The sequence below is a fragment of the Trichosurus vulpecula genome, chromosome 4 (assembly GCF_011100635.1).
Source record: "Trichosurus vulpecula isolate mTriVul1 chromosome 4, mTriVul1.pri, whole genome shotgun sequence".
NCBI lineage: Eukaryota > Metazoa > Chordata > Mammalia > Diprotodontia > Phalangeridae > Trichosurus > Trichosurus vulpecula.
The window spans coordinates 294,135,805-294,156,649 of record NC_050576.1 but is presented as its reverse complement, the minus strand read 5'-3'; positions in this window follow the sequence as shown (position 1 = coordinate 294,156,649).

Here is a 20,845-nt window from a genome sequence, read left to right as displayed (position 1 = left end):
GACTCATGGGTCATAATTTGTTTCAAGACTATAGCTAGCCTTTTTATATGTAAACCAGGATTGATTTTGCACATAATTTCCATATATACTACAGGACATTGTAAGAAAATAGTAGGAAGTAAATCTTAGGCTTTTTTATCTAATTCCCTAAAAGAATACAAATCAAAACAACTGAGGTTTCACCTCACATCCAGCAAATGGGCAAAGATGACAAAAGATAGAAAGACAGAGCTGGGAGGAGAAGTGTAGCAAGTTGGCATATTAATACTATTGAGGGGGCTATGAATAGGTCCAAATATTCTGGAAGACAATTGGAAACTATGCTTTTTAAAAAGTAACTAAAATGCCCATAGCCTTTGACTCAGTGATTCATTCCTCTGCTAGGCATATAACCCAAGGAGGTCAAAGATAGAAATGTTCCAAGTATACCAAAACACTCATATTGGCACTTATAGTAGTAGCAAAGAGCTAGAGATGATACAGACGCAGTTATGGACAAGTTGTAGTACATGGATATTATTGCACTCTAAGAAATTATTAATATGAAAAATACAGAGAAGAATGAGAAGACATATATGAACTGATGGGAGTGAAGTAAAAAGAACCAGGAAAACAGGCATGATGGCTGCAACAATGTAAATAAGAAGAAAGAAACTAAACTGAATTTTGTATAAGCCAAGAAGCGTGGCCCAGAAGAATCAAGAAAATGTACCTCCTTCCCTTATTCACAGGGGCGGAGATTATGGGTATTGAATAAATAGTGTATATGTCAGACTCAGTATAACCATAGGTTAGTTTTGCTAAGCTGCTTTTTTCCCTCTTTCTTTTTTTTAATTTGGTACAAGGTATATCCTTTTAGATCAAAGAGGCAAGAGGTATACATTCAGAAATGATGATGGTGGTGATGTAAAATAACAGCTATCAATAAAAATTTTTAAAGGAATTTAAGTCTCTAAGTCAAATAACACTTCCAGGGCAAATTGTAAAGAACAAAAAAAAAATGAAACGTCTGGATTAGCTTAAAAGCTATTGAAGATTAAACACCCCCATCAGGTGCAGAAAGAATTTCTTAAGGGGAAGGGGAAGCAATACTTGGTGGCTATGAGAAGCAGAGGGTTCCTGATGAGCCTTTTGGAACAGATTAGAAGCAACCACTGAACCAAGTGGAAATTTCCAGGTCCAGGGTTACAGCATGAAGGGAGGTCAGGACAGAGCAGTCAGTGTTCCTTAAACATCAGTGGCAATACCCAGAGCCAACACACAAGAACATTCCACCACAAGCACACTTTGCCAAGAGAGAGTGCTGGCCCAACCTTCTAATGCATGAATGACTTTGGGAAACAGATTGCCAGGCTATATCTGGAAGAGGGTAAAAGTTATGACTGATCATTTCACAAAACCATAAAATAGCTAGAAGAAAACTTGGAGATTATCTAGTCCAAACTACTCCCTTTCAATACATGGGAAAATTCCTTGTTAGTGTTTGCCAGAGCGGGAGAGGGGGAGTAAAGGGAGAGTCAGGGGGTAGTGTTTACCTAGAAGCTTGATTGGTTTTCTGAATAGAGGTACTTGTTTTGAAAATATTAGGAACTGGAAAAGTAGCTTCATTCTTACTGTTGCTCAAACCCCAGAAAATAATTTGTATATGTTTAATTTTCAGATTATTTCCCATCAGGCTGGCAACAGGCTCAATAAGTTAAGCAGCCCTCTAGTAGAGGCTAAATCCTTATTTCTCTTTTCTTCTTACATTAATTTTACATTTTCTTCCATTTCTTCCTATTTTCATACTTGTTTTCAAGAATAATTTTAAATTAAATGTTGTCTAAGTTAAGCATTTAGTTCTCTGTACAACACCTTGAAATGGTACAACATCATTAGATACCATCTGCAAAAGGCTCTAAGTACCCAGAAGAAATATTTTATAAAGTCAAGATATTTACTTTAATATGGGATTTCATGTGTGTGTGTAGTGGTAATGGTAGTGGTAGTGGTGATGGTGGTGGTAGTGGTGGTAGTAGTAGTGGTGGTGGTAGTAGTAGCAGTAGCAGTAGTAGTAGTAGTAGTAGTAGTATAGTAGTAGTAGTAGTAGTAGTAAGTGGTAATGCCAAGTAAGGCCTTTCTCTCCCTTGTGTATTTTTGACAAAGTGCAAGGTGAGAACCTCCCTTCTCCAGGTTCTCCATTGCATTTCTGATGAAGCTTTTTTTTTTACTAACTCAAGTTCATGGCTAATCCTCACACCTGAGCTATGCCCTTGGGTTTGACCTTTAAAGGGGTGACTAATCATGGACTCAGACATAGCTAGTCAAAGAGGTGGGGCAGAAAAAAATGGTAAGAGGCTCAGTTCTCTGGAAAATGGACCGTACATCCATTTGGCCTCTCCAAGGAGCCACACAGCCCCCTAGGAAAGGCAGATGTAGTTCCAAAGGGAGACATACACAAAAGAGAATTCAAGATATACAAGGAGAGAGGACCTGTAACCACACAGAAAAGTGAAAGGGAGGAAAGATTGGCGTAGCAGGAGCCATGAGGGGAGTCAAACAAACCTATTCCTACCCTGGTACTCTGAGTCATCTAGATGGTACAGGTACTGAGGGACCATTGGACCTACCATAGGAGAAGGTTGCTTGAGTCCACAACAATGTAGAGTTCTCCCCTTTGCAGTGGCCCCCATATAGGGTAATGCCATATTGGAGTGCTGTAGGTCCTTGGGGGAGGAAGGGATATGTATTAGAGATACCAAATGAGGACATAAATTAAATTGTTTTGTCAAAATGTAAGGAGGGAGAAGGCAATAAGCATTTATTAAGCACCTACTATGTGCCTGGGAGTACAATCAGATATGCTATCCCTCCTTCTCCTCTGGGGCTTCTTTGAGGTTGTTGCTGTTGTTGTCAAGTCGTATCTGACTCTTCATGACCGTGTTTGGGGTTTTCTTGGCAGAGATACTGGAGTGGCTTACCATTCCCTCCTCCAGCTCATTTTACAAATGAGGAAACTGAGGCAAAGTTAAGTAACTTGTCCAGGGTCATACAGCTAATATAAGGCTGGATTTGACCCCAAGAAGATGAGTTTTCCTGACTCCAGGGAAGTGCTCTATCCCTTCTTCACCTAGATGCCTAAGGTGTGTGAGGTGTTCGGGAGGGAGGACCAGTACCTCCACTTAGAGGGCTTGCACAGCCCTTTTCAGGGCTGCTGAACCACCTTTGGTGTCCACCTCGCATCCAGCTCTCACCTATGGTTTCAAGAAGTTGTAGCATGTACAACAGACACCCTAGTAAAACCATCTCTGCAGATGGGCTAAACCAGGTTGTGGGTAGCCAATCGGCCTCAAACCTGTCAGTAAGTTAGAGGGATGCCTAGTCAAGCATGTGAAGACTTCTCCTGGTGGAATGGGCAGATGAGAACAGTTTGTTCCAACATCCAGGAAGGTAGCTGAAGCAAACACTGTGGAGTGCTCAGAACTTGGCCAGACATAGAAGATGCCAAGCTCATCTACTGCATCTGGGGCCATTCCAGTCATCTTGACTTCTGTCTTGCCATTGGACTCCGATGACTCTGGAAAAGAGAGTGAGACTGACGACTGCACAACTCTGCCTCACTTAAATCAAATTCACCTGCAAGTCAAGACATCACCCATTATTCACTGCTTTACCCATCTTAAAGTCTTGTGACAAATAGGCAAGTGAAGAAGCAGCAGGTGCAGATAGATTGGGATCTGTAGCCACAACCCTGCACACAGGTGGCCCAGAACGTTGGGTCATCTCACAGAACTGAAGCAGCAATGGGATTCGGCATACCCCTGAGTGTCTGAGCAGCCCTTTTAAGCACCGCACCGCTCACCTCATGGAGAGAGAAGGGCTAGAAAAGATCCCCTAAAAATTGTCTGCTTCTCTCAACCCTGGTCTGCTTACCACAGCAGACAGGGATCCCACTCTATGATCAAAACACACAAAAAAATGTTACTAGCCTTTGGCACATGGAATGTATGCACACTTATGGACAATGTGAAATCCAATAGAATTGAGAGAGAAACAACTCCAGTTGCAAGAGAACTCAGCAAGTACCACATCCAATTAGCAGCCCTGAGTGAAACAAGGCTGGCAAATGAAGGCCAACTCACTGAAATCAGAGCTAGATATACATTTTTCCTGTTCTGGAATGGACATAGAGATGAAGAGCACATGAAGCTGGCATAGGTTTGGCAATCAGATCTAATCTAGTCAACAAGATTTCATGCCTCCCAAAAGGAGTGAATGATAGGTTCATGACAATGTGACTACCACTTGTAGGAAAGCACCATGCTACCAATATTGGTGTCTATGCCTCAAATTTGATGAACCCTGCTGAGGTCAAAGGAAAATTCTATGAAGACTTGGTGACTCTCATCATCAATGTGTCAGAAAAGGAAAACTGTAATTCTGGGTGATTTTAACACCAGAGTAGACACAACTATCATACATGGAAGGGAGTCCTTGTGGAAAATGGGGTTAGAAATAGCAATAGCAACAGTCACTTACTATTGAAGGTTTGTGCATCTCATGACCTTTTCATCACCAACACCATCTTCTGCCTACATAACAGCAATAAAACATCATGGATGCACCCTTATAGCAAGCACTGGCATTTAATAGACTACTATATCATTGTCAGGAGAAAAGACAGGCAGGATGTGAGAGTGATGAAGGCAATATGTGACATGGAGTGCTGGACCAATCACAGACTCATCCTCTCCAAGCTAAACATTCACATTCAACAAAAACAGAGGCCCTAAGGCAAAACAACTATAAGGAGACTCAATGTCAACAGACTAGAGCACTTCTTCATACATGAAAAGTTTGTTGCTGACCTGGAGGGAAAGCTAAGTCAGCATGCAGTCAGCAATAGTGGATCAGAAGAGGAGTAGGCAGCTTTCAGAGACTTGGTGTAGAGCATGGCATTTGCTCATCTGGGCCAGAACACTTGTAAACATCAGGACTGGTTCAATGAAAATGATGGGGAACTTCAGAAGCTGCTAAATGAGAAACAAGAACTCCACAGGGTTTATCAGCAGGATAGCTCATCCATCTCCAAGAAGATGGCATTTAACTCCATCAAAAGTAAAGAGCAAATGAAATTTAGAGATATGCAGGATTCTTGGCTCTGCAAGAAGGCAGATGAGATTTGATTCTATGCTGATAGCAATAATCTCAAGTGTTTCTATGATGTCCTGAAGACTATTTATGGTCCAAAGACCTCTGGTGCATCTCAAGTTCTCAGTACTGATGGAGTCACACTGATCAGTGACAAGAACATGATCCTGGAGAGATGGGCTGAACACTTCCATGGTGTTCTTAACAACCACCATCAACCAATGCTGAAGCCACTGATCATATACCTCAGGTTGTAATCAGTTCTTCTCTAGCCAAACCTCCAAATAAAAAAGAGGTACTGAATGCCATCAAGCTCCTCTTGAGTGGCAAAGGAGCTGGCACTGATTCCATCCCAGCAGAGATCACAAGGTAGGGAGTCCATTGCAAAATCTCCCAGGTTATATGACAAGAGGAGGCTATCCCCCAGGAGTTCAAGGATGCCACCATTGTCCATCTCTATAAAGGAAAAGGAAACAGGCTGTTCTGTGACAATTACAGGGGGATCTCTCTCCTACTTATTGCTGGAAAGATCCTTGCCAGAGTCTTCCTTAATCAGCTAAGCCTTCATCTGGAAGATGGCCAACTGCCCAAGAGTCAGCATGGCTTCAGAAAGGGTCATGGAACAGTCAACATAGTGCTTGCTGCCCTACAACTCCAGGAGTTTTGCCATGACCAGAACAGAAGTCTGTACATAATGTTTGTCAACCTGACCAAGGCCTTTGATACTGTTAGTTGTGAGTGCCAGTGGAAGATTATGACAAAATTTGGCTGCCCTGAGAAGTTCACCAGCACTGAATGCCATTTTCATGATGGCATACTCACACGGGTTCAAGATGAAGGACAATACCTTTAGGCTTTCCTAGTCACCAACAGAGTGAAACAAGGTCATGTGCTTGCTCCCACACTCTTCAGCATGATGTTTTCCATGCTGTTGTCAGATGCCTTCAATAAGGATGCAAATGGCATCAAGCTCAGTCAACTTCCATACTAATGGTAAATTATTTAACTTGAAAAGGCTACAAGCTAAGACCAAAGTGGAAGGGGAGTTGGCATGCAACTTTTTGTTCACAGATGATGGTGCACTCAATGCAGCCTCGAAGGCTGAGATACAACAGAGTATGGTTCAATTCTCTGCCATGTGCGCTAACTTTGGCCTAACAATTAACACCAAGAAAACAGAGGTTCTCTACCAGCCAGCACTACACCATTCATATGTGGAACAAATAGCTACAACAAATGGAGAAATTTTGAATGCTGTGGATAAATTCACTTATCTTGGCAGTATACTCTCCAGGGCTGTCCATATAGATGATATGGTTGATGCACGTATTGTGAGAGCTAACTCAGTTTTTGGAAGGCTTCAAAAGAAAGCGTGGGAGAGAAGTTTTAGGCTGCCTACCAAACTGAAGGTCTGCAGATCTATTGTGCTGACTTCACCATTGTATGCATGTAAAACTTGGACAGTCTATCAGTGCCATGCCAAAAATGCATTGTAAGAAATGAAGGGGACAATTTCAGAGAAACCTCGGAAGACTTGTATGAACTGATGCAAGAGAACAGTTTATGCAAAACAACATTGTAAAGACAAACGACTTTGAAAGACTTAAGAACTCTGATCAATGCAATGATCAATCACAATTCCAGGGGATTCATGATAAAATATGCTACCCACCTCCTGAAAGATGGATTCAGGGTGCCGAGTGAAACATATATATTTTGGAAATGGACAATATGGAAATTTATTTTGCTTGATTATGAATATTTGTTACAAGGGTTCATTTGTTTTTTTTTTCTTTTTCAGCCATGTAGAGAAAAGTGAGGAAGAGAAAATAGACTTTAAAAGGCATAATGTCATGAATATTCACTTGTTTTCCTTTCTTCTAAGGGACTTAGTCTGGACCAAGATGTGGGACAATGGAGGCAACATTTGTCAAAATGATTGTGATTTAAAACAAAAAGCATCATGGAGACATTTTTAAATGAAAAATAATAATAATAATTTTATTTGTTAATGAACTTTGTTAATCAACTTCCATTGGAAAACATTTTTAGGCAACAATTAAAATATTTGTTATGTTTAAAATGTAACTGGAAAATCCATAGGAAATACTTTACAAAATCCAAGAAAGGAATGTGTAAGCTTTGTAGTTCCTTACTTTCCCCATTTTTCATCTTACCAAGTAAAAAGACTAAAAAGAAAATTTTCATTACTTAGGTTGATTGATCCAAAGACTATAAAAAGGTTAGATCACTGAGACCTGTCCTATTTTTGATTTCTAGGTACCAATTAACTAGTTGTATGACTGGGCTAACCTCCTCTGCGTCTGTTCCTAGCTAAGCAGCATGGGAATTCCAGTTCCTATTTCCTATCTCACAGGTAGGGATAGTGATGTAGTCACCTAAGTCTTTTAATGAGTCATTGAACTCAGGATATTAAGCACTAAAAATAGAAAATCACCTTTAGTGTGCCACAATAGAAGTACTTCCTGAATAAAAGGTTATGGCCTTAGGCCTATCTGCCTGAAAGACATGGAGGGGTTTCCAGCAGATTTAAACCACGCAACCATACTTTGTTGTTCAGTGTTTTCCAATATTCCCTCTTCTTTTTCACAATAGCAAATTGTTTGTTCACTGCCAGTCTTCAAATCATTTCTTCTTAACATCAGGCACATTTTAACTCCTCAGGTGGTGACACCAAAGGAGAGAAGCACAGTGAAGAAATTGGTTTATAGCTGTTTATGTTTTTATCTGCCCCCAAATAAAGAGAATGCTGAATGCTGGCTGAAATCATTTAAAAAAAAAAACCACACCAATAACATCAAACATTCTGAGAAGAAATCAAACCCTTGGAATTCAAACAAGAAATATTGCAAACAGAAACTCAGGGTTGTATCAAGGACCGTCACCTCCTGCTCTTCCTCCCTCTCCCCCCTTCCTCATTCTCCCTTTTTCTCCCCCTTCCTCTCTCCCTACCCCTGGCACAAGGAGGAGAGTGGTAGAAGCCCCAGATCAGGATCACCATCCAACAAAGGAAGATCTGCCCTGCTTAGTTCGCAGTGAAAGGCCCTCAGGTAGAAATAGAACAAAAGAGAGAAATATATTTAGAAACAAATCTATTCATATCTTTCTAAGTCTCCATTTAGGCAATAAAAATGCATTCTCAGGTGTGTTTGTTTAGAGAGCATTCTCCCTTTTCTGCTTTCCAAACAATTGAAAAATGAAAAAAAGTAAGTCTTTATACGCCATAGAGTTATTCATGATAAAGTAAGATAATGATCTGTTAAAAAAAAAGCTACATATTTGAAAAAGCTCTTATTGCCACTCTACCTAAATAGGAAGTATTCAACCAGACTAGAAAAGCAGAGGATGATTCCTCCTTCATCTGCACAGTTTCTAATCAAAGTCTTTCATGTTAATTATTAAACATGTATTTGTAATAGTCATTATTATTGAATAGCATCTGTCTGATTTTTGACCCAGGGTCAAGAACAGCCTATTAGAGGTCTTCAGAAGGATGGCCCACAAGGCATCTTTAATAAGGAAAGGAGATAGAATCCATCTCCCCTTTGTGCGTGTGTAGAATAATCTTTCCTTAGTTAATCAGCACATTGAATTGGGGCCCCATGCTAGAACCTCTGAAATCTATACATAGGGTACCTTAGCTGGAATTATTGAGTCTTACCTAGCAGAACCTTCTGCCATTGTGACTGTAAGATTTTTTTTTTAATGCTATAAAATTGTATGAGAGGATTTGTGAAAACTCCTCCCCTGGGAGTGGAGTCATTCAATCAAATTCACTAACAATTGTACAAACCTTTATTGAGTACCCACTGTGTGCCAAGTATAATGCTGTGGGCTAGAGTCCTCAGAGAGAAACTGGGGAAGGGAGCTGAGCCAGTTAAGCTGATCTAGGGAAGAGGGGATCAGATGTGAGGTTCAGAAACTGTCAGCTTGGCTTAGCTCAGCTCTGCAAATGAGATCTGAGCTAAGGTCTCTCAGACTGGAAAAAAAACAGGAGAAGGTCTAACAGGGTCAGGGCTTGGTGACAGTGGAAGATGCCTTGTTCCTGAATCCAAGAGTGAGTTGCTATAATCCAGATTGTTATCACTCCCAGAAGCCTTTAAGGCACATGACTCCTAAGGGATTTTAAATCCAAATCCTAGGCTAGGACAGTAGATAAAGGAACTAAGTAGATCCACCCTTAACAACCAGCTGGTGATTACCAACGGATCCTGGGAAGCTTACCGAGTAAGAGATAACCTAAACTCAGAGCCCCACCCCCACAACCACCCCAAATGTACAAATAAAGAGCTCCAAGTTACAAATAGTTCAACAATAATAGGAAGAAGAAAAATGAAAGAATCAAACACAAGGCAATTCTTACAGAAAAATATAACTAAAGATCATCTCATCAACCAGCCTCTCTTAAAATTTCCACTCTCTGTTGAACAGCATCACTTTAGTTAACACCGTAGCAGTCCACAGAAGGGTACTCTTGCTTCCAGAAGAAGGCACCCCAGCTTTCTAGGTGCTCCCTCCCAAACTCTCTTTTTCTACAGCTGAGCCAGCCCTTAATAAAACATAGGATGAAACAGACGATTAGGAAAATTGAGAAAAATATGGAGACAAGGACCAAGTGCAAAGACTCCTCAGAAGACCTCTCTCCAGTATCCTACTAAGGGTAACCCATTCCAACCCTTTCGCAACGAGACCCCATGTGCCAATCTAGGTACTAAAGAAGCCAATAGCAGAGAGGACAGCAGAACAGAGAAAAGTGGGACTAGGAAAGGTGCAAAATAGGTCCAATACAGTGGCTACTCAGAGTCTCCCTGAAGCACTGTCTCCAGTAGTTAAACTCACTATTTCAGGTGACTTCCCTGATATCCTTAGACAGGCAGTAAGTACTATGTGAGGAATATTGCAGGTTAACAAAGGGGAAGGATTGGTGGTTAAAAGTGCATACTCAGCAAAGATGCCATAGTCACATCAGTAGAGTGATAGATAAAGGTAGGCAAAGATGACTAAGGAGGAGAAGTGAATAAACATTCCCAAAAAAGAGCCATCTCATTGGACAAGTACTTTGCAAAAGTCAATAGAGCCAAAATATACTGGAAAAGATGAAGGTATCACAAATTCTGCAAGATCGCACAAAATGACAATGAACAATTCCAAGAACTTTTCGAGTCATTCAGAAGAACCATAAAGAATTACATTGAAACATCATAGAAATAAGAACAGAAATTAGAGCACTTAGGAAAGAGTCAATTTCACTCAGAGGCTATGTTCTCCACAACAGTAGGTTCTCTGAAAGAATGATAGAATAGAATGCAAAAATGCAGAGACAGAAGGAAAAACTGCAACAAAATGTTTTTAAATAAAATTGAAAGAACATGAGAGAGCTCAACAAACAAGAATATGACTTAAAGAGATAATCTAATAATTGTAGGTCTTCCAGGGGGAAATCATGAAAAAAAAACCTGAATAAATGCTTAAAGAAATTTTTCAGAAAAAAAGTACTCAAAAATATTAAAAGCAAGTGGCAAAGAACTTACTGGGAGAATTCATAGAATATAAACAGAATCTCAAATTTAAATCATTAAGAACTATTATGTATTTATAGCAGCTCTTTTTGTGGTGGCTAAGACTTGGAAATCAAAGGGATGCCCATCAGTTGGGAAATGGCTAAACAAGCTATGGTATATGATTGTAATGGATTATTATTGTGCTATAAGAAATGACCAGCAGGATGATTTCAGAAAAACCTCGAAAGACTACATGAACTGATGCATAGTGAAGTGAACAGAACCAGAAGACTGTTGTACACAGTAACAGCAATATTGTTCGGTGAAGAACTGTGAATGACAGCTATTCTCAGAAATACAATGATCCAAGACAATCCCAGAAGACTAATGATGAAGCATACTACCTGCCTCCAAACAAAGAACTGGCATTAATTGAATACAGACTGAAACATGCTATTCTTCACTTTCTTTCATTTTTTTCTTTTATTCGAGTCTTGTACAAAATGACTAATATGAAAATGTTTTACATTAAAAAGAACCATTACAGTCAAATTTCAGAACTAAGACATCAAAGAAGAAATTTCTGTAGGCAGGGATAAAATTGCAAGGAGACCAATCAGTACAATATTACTCTGATTATAGTAAATCAAAGGAAAATAGAATCTGATAGTCTAAAAAAGCAAAATAAGTTGGTTGGCAACAAAAATAATATATACTTCAAAGTTGAGCCTAAACATCAAAGAAAAGAATTGGACATTCAAAAGAATCTAAAGGTAAACAGGACAATCAACATATGAACTAGCCAAACAACAGAAAATTAAATTCTTTCAGATAATTATAAAAGATGAGCAGTGGAATCAAAGCATTCTAGTTCCTTTTTAAAAAGTTGGTTCAAACTTTGTCTCTTATCCCTGCCTGATTTTAGAGAGAGGACCTGATGAGGAGCAAACCTAAGGAGGATAGCAATGATGATGCCAAATAGAGGGCCAAGAGCAGAAGTTAAGCAAGAAGCACAGACAAGCAGGACAGTTTTGAAAGTAATGTGTGAAGCTTATTACATCCTTTTTTTCTTAAAGCAAATGCTAAGGGCAGCTAGGTAGAGCAATGGATAGAGCACTAGCCCTAGAGTCAGGAGGACTTGAGTTCAAATTCAGCCTCAGACATTTGACATTTACTTGCTGTGTGATCCTGGGCAAGTTACTTAACCCCAATGGCCTCAAAAAAAAAAAAGCAAGTGCAATGAATAGAGATTCATGGTAGCAATACATCCTCTTTTTGTGTTCCACTGTGTACTAGAAATGCTTCTCTTTTTTTGGTATTTGAGTTCAGAATTTTTAAAAAAAAACAATTTAAGGAAATAAATCTTTGACCAATACACACACACACACACACACACACACACACACACACAGTATGGATGTGTGTTTGTATGATGGGGATGCAAATTACATGTGGAAGAATAAGAGGATACAACCAGAAGAAAGGAATGATCTGGAAACATAGTGAAGCAACCCCAGAGACGTGAGAAATTGAGATATGAGTCTGCAACAAAATGCTGATACTTCAGGAAATCACTTAATATTAGATTGTCCATCTCAGCAGTGACTTCCGCATGCAGAGGAAGAAATTAGTCAGGAACCCAGAGAGGCACATTTAGAGAGGTGTGAATTAGACATTAAGTCCACTCAGGTTTCAATTCTTTGTTAGGAGAGATGGCTCTCTCAAAGGAAGGAAAGAAGGAACCAGAGAAATTTAGGAATGTAAAGGTGAATATATCAAAAAAAAATTCTATTTAAAAAAACAACTATAAGGTGAGTAATGAGGAATTAAAAGAAGTGGCAGGCGCTCCAAACTACCTTCCCCCTATACCTCCAATTCCCATCCATTGAAAGTCCATTGGTTTCTTCTCCCCATACTTCAGCATTGGCACAGCCTTGCAATGTAAGCAACAGAAATGTTCGTGATAACCTACCCAGCAGACAAACGTTGAAACCCTGGTGCCTAATGTGGACTATTCTCCATATAAGCATGGTGATATCTTACAGTCTGGAGTTCCCATTTCCTAATAAGCGAACTGTGAAGCTTCCAGCATTTTCTCTTGGCATGGACACAGGAAAGATTCAGGATTCTATAGATGCTGCTTCTCACACAGAAGGGATGAAGCTTCAGTGCCCAAAAGGTACTGCAATTAAGGTCCTTTGTTAATCTATATCTTTATTATGTAGATTAAATATAATATTGATAATAAGTAATCTATACTTTCATTAATCTACATCCTTATTATGTAGTGGATTAAATATAATATTGATGATAATGAAAATATCTTACATAGTGCTTATTATATCCCAGGCACTGCACAAAGCACCTTACAAATATTATCTCATTTGAAAACTCAGGACAACCCTGGGAGGGTAGATGCTATTATGATCCCCCATTTTACAGTTGAGGAAAGTGAGACAAACAGAGGTTTAAGCAATTTGCCAGGGTCACACAAATTAGTGTCTGAAGCAGGATATAAGTTCAAGTCTTCCTGACCTGAGGGCCCCATGCTCTCTCCACTATGTCACCAAACTACTACCAAATCACTCTTTGATTATAAGATCCGTATAAATTTTGTCTCACCAATAAGAGTAGGTGACCTCAGTATACGATAGTAACATATTGCTTGTGTCACAATGTTGGATACATAAGAGGTATGCAGACATATTTTGTTGGATTAATTGGACTGAAAAACAAAATTGGAATGGAGAGAACGAATTCCCTTTTAGCTAGCATGACCAAGAGATATCCTGCCTGTTTTTTCTTTCTTGACAAGATTTCAAGAGATATGTGTTGGATAGTTCTGCATATGTTGAGCATGAAAAAGATATTTACATTTTCTTAGTCCCAAGATGAAGGACATATAAGAAAGAAAAAAAAGAGAAAATGGAAAGACATTAGCAAATATGAGCGGGTCGGCACAAATTTTGTGAATCTGTTGGTTTTTCAAAACAACTTCAGAAAGGTATGATTAGATAACAGATTTCTGTTAAAGTTAAGGCCACTTGCTAGTAATCATGCCTATTTGCGGGTTTTTCCTTATAATGAAGTCATTATTTACATGTTTTCCTTGGTAAGTGACACTTATGGCTTATGGATGATTTTCTGCTAATAAGTGTAAACTACTTTCTCTTGTTCCTGAGAGGCAGTATTAGTAAGAGAAGGCTAGCACTGGGGTCAGTACCACCTGAGGTCAAGTTTTACTTCAGACACATATCACTGTATTTTCATCGCATAATCATCACACGCTGTTGTTGTTGGTTTTTGTAGCCCAGAAATTAGTTATAACCTTTCTTCACATATCATGATTATACCACATAAGGGCAAGCAAAGTGGGACTTTTTACTTTTTTTTTTCTTTTGGAGTGCTTCTCTGCACTAAGGCAATCAAGTGGCCTTTGATTGAGTCTGGCCTTTCTTTGTAGGAAGGCCCACACCCTTTTGCTATTAGGTCATGAGAGGTATGAAGCCCTCAGGGCCCTGAAAAAGGGTATATATACTCTAAGGTTAGCATTTTGTTTGGGGCTCACTCATTGAAGAGTGTTGGTGTGGAGACTCTGGGTGGCAGTTAAAGACCCCCGCCCTTGCCCTCCCACCCCCTGCTTTGAAAACCCAGATGTGGTGCTTTTCTCTCTGGTAACTACGTCTATGTAATGTCTTGGACAGATAGCTAGAAGCCCTGTCTTCAGATTGTGTGATTTTGTTCTGTTATATAATTTCTGCTGTAATTTCTGTTTGTGTTTTCTCTGAATTTCAGGGTTCTGACTTTTTCCCCTGAACTAAGTGAATGATATATGTATGTTTAATTATAGTGAGATGGTAAACCCCTTAAAGTTGCTTTCCTTAGAAAAGCAGATCAAAGAACCTGTGCTAGCAGCCCTCCTGTGTGCTGGTGTTATTGGCCTTACACAGCCACAGTAGCAGCAAGTAGCATTGTTGTTACATACCATCACATGGTATAATTCTGTTCATCACGCCATTTAAAAAAGGTAACAGCATCAATGTATTCATTAGTGGAATATGGATACATATTTATCTGTTGTACATTTCGAGCCTCAAACCTAGAATTCTTAATTCACGAGCATGGTCACTATATTTCTGAAAGCTGACTTTCATGGTTTGTTTAGAGCACTGCAGTACTCAACCCAAGGAAGAGCCATAGACTCAGGGGGAGTAGGCAGGCAGGTGAAGTTGCCATGAGTAAGTCACATGATATAGTAAGACTTGCATGTTCCTGTGCTATCTAAACTGTACCATTTGTCTGCCAGCGATACAGTTTAGTAATAAATGATTTTAAGTAACACAGGTACAATTTTTTAAAGCTTCACATAATGTCACATATCCCTTTTTGCAAAAAAAAAAAAAATTGCATAAAATTTGGGCAAATAAATGAGACAACTTTGCGGTGAAATGTGGTATCTATATGACCATGAGCATTTGCTCACCCTCTCAATGCTCCCAGGTAGCTCTCAAAGACTCTAAGTTTTAGACCAGTCAATGGAGGGAGTCACAAGTCTAAACCAAAAAAAAAAAAAAAAAAAAAACAACTCTTCTTCCAGTCCCTCAGTTAACAAGCATTTAAGGACCTACTAAACAACATGGTAAGCATGAGGGATCTAAAGAAAAGCAAACAGGAAAGAGCTCAATTCTAATGAGGGATATGACAGTGCTGGGTTTGCAGTCAAGATCTGGGTTTGAATCCATACTCTGATACATACTAGCTTTGTTCCCTTGGGCAAGCCACTTAACTCCTATGTGCTGCAAGCAACATCTCTAACAAGAACCCAACCTGTTTCTATGACCTGATTATGGATTGAACAACTAAGTAGCTTTTACTCAAAGCTAAAAGTTTCCATCGTTGGTAAATACCAGTAGTCATGCCCCTGAAACGTCTTCATGTCATTGACAAAAAATTATTGTTAATTTTTTAACATCCTCTGGGGTCTCAAATTGTTAAAGTCAGTAAAAATTTGGGTAGATACTGCTCAAATACAATTATTAAAGGGAAGCCACATTCCTTTGAGGAATGGCCCAAGAGCATCCTAACCATGGCATAAGCAGAAATGCAGACTTGGTCTTCTTAGACTTGCAGAATTTTTTTTCAATGAGAAGGGTAATCTTGCATAGCAAAAATGAAAGTGGTAGTCTAGGTCAAGTTCACTATTGATTGTTTTATTGAAATTTATTGAACTTCCCAGAGCTATTCAGCTACCTAAAACCGTACACGAGGTACACCTCTTTCATTTCATTAGAACTGAGGGAAGTGGAAGAGCTACCAGACAGCTTTGGAGGTGCCTGAAGTGGCCAGCTCAGAACAAAACATTCTGCTGAGGAGCCCATGCCCAAAGTGCCCACAAACCTTCCCGAATCACTAGCTAACTACAACCTCTCATGACATTGGGTACGCAGAGATCTAACCAGAAATATTAATTATAACTAGCATTTATATAGTGCTCTAAGGTTTGCAAAGTGCTTTACAAATATTATCTCACTTCATCCTCACAGGAGGCCTGAAAAATAGTTGCTGCTATTATCTTCATGTTGCTGATGAGGAAACCAACGTGACTGACTTCTTGAAGGTCACACAGCTAATGTGTGTCTGAGGGTGGATTTGATCTCACATCTTTGAGTCTGGCTACAATGCTCTGCCTACTGAGCCACCTAATAGTAGTCTTACTTTGCTACACTGAGTCTCTAACATTTGTTAGGACTATACATATACACGTACACGTACACATACACATATATGTGCATACATATTCTATACACGTATATACATGTACATGCACACACATATACTATACACATATACATACATGCATATACACATACTATACACACATGCTATATATGTATCTATAGGTCTATATTTCTATACACATGCATGCTTATGGATATACATATATGTGAATATGTACAGACATTTAAGATTTCAGACATATAAGATCTTGCAAGAACATGTAAGAACTTCAGACATGCATATATAATGTATATATATATACAATCTATGTATGAATATATATTTTATTTTATATATGTATATATTAATGTGTATCTGTATTATTTTGTATATTATTATATTATTTGTATTATATTTGTATATATGTATTATATATGTATATTTATATATGTATATATGAATACACATGTGTGTGCATAAATCTGTATGTGCATACTGTGTGTATGCATAGATGTATGTACATGTATGTGCTTGTACATGTATATATACATACATGCACATACGTGTGTGTGTTTATATAATTATCCGTACATCTTTGTAGGGCATTCGACATTCTGGGAATTAGCAATACTGAAAACAGAGCAATAAACACAACCCAGGAAGATCTGGACAGTTTGGATACTTTACCATGTGGTCTTCTTGATCAGACCTTCCTAGTCTCTACTCCTCCCAGGAATGAAAGAGCATCACCTCTTAAATCTCCGAACAACATGAGAGCTTTTATTCCCTCCACAAACCCCTCCCATTTTTGCCGTTGTTATTTTCCTGGATTACACACATTTCCTGGGAGAGAGAATTAGGAACTTCACATGAAAAGTCCTTCCCTAAAGGTTGCAACACAGGTAGTGAAGGTAGGGCACAAAACTGAGGTAAGAGTTAACTGTTAACAAAAAAGTTCAAATCAAAGCTGTTACCCCAAGTCCTGATAATAAAAGTCTAAAGGTTTTTCAAAGATAAACATAGAACATGATTTATCCATTCCAAATAATGGACAATTTGATAGTAAAGCTCTGAGCACCTTGGAAGAAGCCACTTATAGCAATACTGATCTTGCGGTGAGTTAAATCTATGTAACTACAATATCTTGGGAAGGAGGTAGGCCTCATTGTGCTTTTTTATCCTTGACTAAGGAGAATTTTTCTACATATGAATTATCAAGGTTGACAGTCTATGCTATCCAAAATTCGGAGGATTAGTAATTCTCAACTTCCCTTTCTGATATTTAAACCTACTCCCCCAAATTTTATTGACTCTGGAAGTTTGAGGCCCAGAGGGGTGACTAGTACCCTAGGTTATAAGGGTAAAACTGAGAGGCTATACTTAAAAATTCTCAATGACATCCTATTTCCTACATACTTCTTTATCTGGGTCCACCTACCAATTTAATCTTAATTATTAATAATAGCTAATATTTAGCTAATAACAGCTAATATTTAACCAATTCTTTAAGATTTATAAATCATTTATGCATATACATATGTACATGTGTTTTATCCCATTTGATACTCAAAGTAATTGTGATATATATGTATATATGTGTGTGTATAAAAACATATAAAAATATATGTATACATACACACACACATATACCCTTCAAGATTATAATTATAGATTATATTTAAGATTATAATTAAGAAAACTAAGGCTCCAAATTGAGTGAAAAGATAAACTCTTCAGGCAAACACAGTTTTGTTGTGTGTGTGTGTGTGTGTGTGTGTGTGTGTGTGTGTTTTTATCAGTTAGATAAAGCATTCTGCTAATGAGACCATGGCAAATTCCCCAATTGATAAATGATCAAAGGATATGAACAGGCAGTTTCAGAGGAAGAAACCCAAGCTATTAACAGTCAAATGAAAAAATACTCTAAATCAGTAATAATTAGGGAAATGCAAATTAAAACAACTCTGAAATACCAGTTCCACCTATCAGATTGGCAAAGTTGAGGGGAAAGAGGAAATAAGTACTATAGAGGCTGTGGGAAAACAGGTACTTTAATGCAGTGTTAGTGGAGCTATGAAGTGATCCAGCCATTCTGGAAAGCAATTTGGAACTGTGCCCCAAAAGCTATTAAACTGAGTATACCCTTTGACTTAGTGATATTGCTACTAAGTCTATAGCCCAAAGAGATCAAAGAAAGAGCAAAATTACCTATATGTACAGAATTCTTTAGTAACTCTTTTTGTAGTAGCAAAAAATTGGAAATGGAAGGGGTACCCATGAATTGAAGAATGGTTCAATAAGTTATGATATATAGAGGGAATGGAATGCTACTGTGGCTGTAAGAAATAATGAAGGAGGTGGTTTCAGAAAACCTAGGAAGATTTGTACGAACTGATTCAAAGTGAAGTGAGCAGAGCCAGGAGAACAATTAATTTAAGAGCAACAATAGTGAAGAGATAACAACTTTGAAAGATTAGAAACTCTGATAAACACAACGACCAACCAAAAAGGATACAAAATGAAACATGCTATGTATCACCAGATAGAAAGTTGATGGACTCATCGTGTAGATTGAAGCATTTTTCTTTTTTTCTTTTTTTTTCTGGGTTGATGGAGAGGGCAGAGGGACATGGCTAATGTAGGAATTTATTTTCTTGTCTATACATATTTGTAATGAGTTTTGTTCTCCTTGCTTTCTCAATAGTGAGGGAAGCTGAGAGGGAGGTAGAAAAGTAAAAACTAAAAATTAAATTAAATTGACTTTTTAAAATAGACCATGGTGAGACTGACGTTTTAGACAGGTAGACCTACATAACTTGAAGACTACAGAACAATCTCTCTACCCCACCCCCTTAAATGTCTATCTTCCTGCTTAGCGGATACCTTAAAAATTCACTATAAGAGATTCATTCTTTTGCCATCATCTTTTATTATCTTAAAACTACCTGTGGGAGGGTTTATTAATCAGTAAGGTATATCTTATTATGACTATTTATCAGAGCTTTTCTTAATTTAAAAAAAGGTAATTGGGGAGGGGGAGTGGGATGATGGCTTTCTCAGTGCAAGGCCTGAAACTATTACCTACTTTAAAATTATATCTGAGGCAACCTGGTTAAAAGTATATCCCTCTACCAATTAATTTCATACAAGGAATTTGACCCAGCTTTGGCTAACCAGGTCACAAATTCAGGCCTTGATCACAAAAGGGTATGGATTAACAGTGAGGATGCACTGTAACTCATCACTAGTTCAAATACGCTACTTTTATGAACTAGAATCATCTTCACATAAGTACAGCAGTTCTAACTAATTGGAGGGTGTTCTTCCAAAGACTCACATTGGCAATCACGTTGATGTCTGTCATTGACATCTAAATTATAAGTACATCTGTGAAAGCTTCAGACCATAAACTTGTCTTTTCTCTGTGTTTTGTGAAGTACTATGAATACTACAGCAGTCTATAAATAATAAATAATACTTCAGTGAGTTAAGCTGACATCAGGACTAGAGGCTATGAAATATTTAAAAGCTTTCTTGGGTTATTAAACCTAACTAGTGTCATGAGTTAAAAATAAAAAGATAAGGCAAGGAAAAATGTGAATTAATTGGCCAATATATATTTCAATATCGGGACTTGTAATGAAAATGCTGCATAAAGAACTCTGGTTTATACAAAGTATAGGTTCTTTTAATCTTTTTCTTCCCCCCGCCCTTGTTTTGCCAACAAAGGTATGTCAGCATTTTGCCTGGAGTTTTTCACTAAACATTTTCAGAAATTATATCCTTTTGACAAAATTACATGTTTTGGTTATAGTGATACATTCCACACTTATAAGTTACTGGAAATTCCCCTCTCTTCAGGGAATTATTAAGTCATTGAAAGTCAAAGCAAAAGGGAAATGGTTTTTTCCCCTAAGAAAAAAGGCGAAGCTATAAAATTTAAATAAAATCATAACATAGTGGGCATAATAAAGAAAATCTTTCATTTCTATATTAGATATGTGTGAATTAACAAACAAGAAATCCTTCCCCTCTGAACTGCACCTTGGATATGACTGAACCCCACAGTTCTATCTTAAGCCCTCTTCTCTTTCTATATTCTCTCCCTTGGTGATCTTATTCTCTCACATGACTTCATTATTACCTCTATACATATAATTTGCAAGTGTGTATTTCCACTCCAACCACTCCACAGAACTCTATTCCCCAGCACCAAACCATTACTCGGTATTTGAAATCGGTTTGACCTATCAGCACCTGAATGGATCATGTCCAGAACTTAACTCATCACCCACCGGCTCCCCAAAACTTACCCCCTCCACCACAACTTTTCAGTTCTTTTGATGACGCTATCATTGTCTTGGAGTAATTACCTTGGAGTAATCTTGGACTCCTCTTCTTCTTCATCCCCATATCCAGTTATATTCAAGTCTAACACTTGTATGTCTGGCACATCCTCCTCTCTATTCCCATCA